Below are 776 nucleotides of genomic sequence, written 5' to 3' on the forward strand. Positions count from 1 at the left end.
TCTCCACCTTGCTTTGTTCGTGCGTGTGTATTACCCGTCCACATGCGTGTGAAAAGATGCACACCTTGCTTTTGCTGTGGTGTACCTAGCTCGCAGATACACGTGCACACATGCGCACACACACACACACGCACACACACACACACACACGCACACACACGCACGCACACACACACATACATACACACACACACACACGTACTCACACACGCACGCACACACACACACACACACACACACACACACACGTACGCACGCACGTACGCACGCACGCACGTACGCACGCACGCGTACTCACACACGCACATCCCCCCACACACACATGATTGCCTTCTCTACTCGTGCCACACCTGTCCCAACACAATCACCCGCCTCCTCCAACCCCCATCACCTCCTTCGTATGCAGCGTACCTGAGTGCGCTGGTGAGCAGCGGGCGACTGAAGGGCAGTACGGCAAACAGCATGTACTTCCCCGCCATCCACTCCCGTGCACAGGAACGCTGGATGGACAACTTCTTCGCAAGCAACGGCTACCTTGGTCAGTCTACCCTGCCATCCTGCCCCCCCCCCCCACCGCAAACACGTGCCGTCCGAAGAAAGAGAAGGGTGGTGGTGATGGAATGACATGACCCCTCTCTGTCAAAAAAGAGTGCGCACGTGCGTGTATGTACGTGCGTGTATGTACGTGCGTGTATGTACATGTGTGTGTGTGTGTGTGTGTGTGTGTGTGTGCGTGCCTGTGTCACTACGTGTGTGTGTGTGTGTATGTATGTGTG

Source organism: Salpingoeca rosetta, assembly GCF_000188695.1.
Source record: "Salpingoeca rosetta unplaced genomic scaffold supercont1.11, whole genome shotgun sequence".
In the NCBI taxonomy this organism is placed as follows: Eukaryota; class Choanoflagellata; order Craspedida; family Salpingoecidae; genus Salpingoeca; species Salpingoeca rosetta.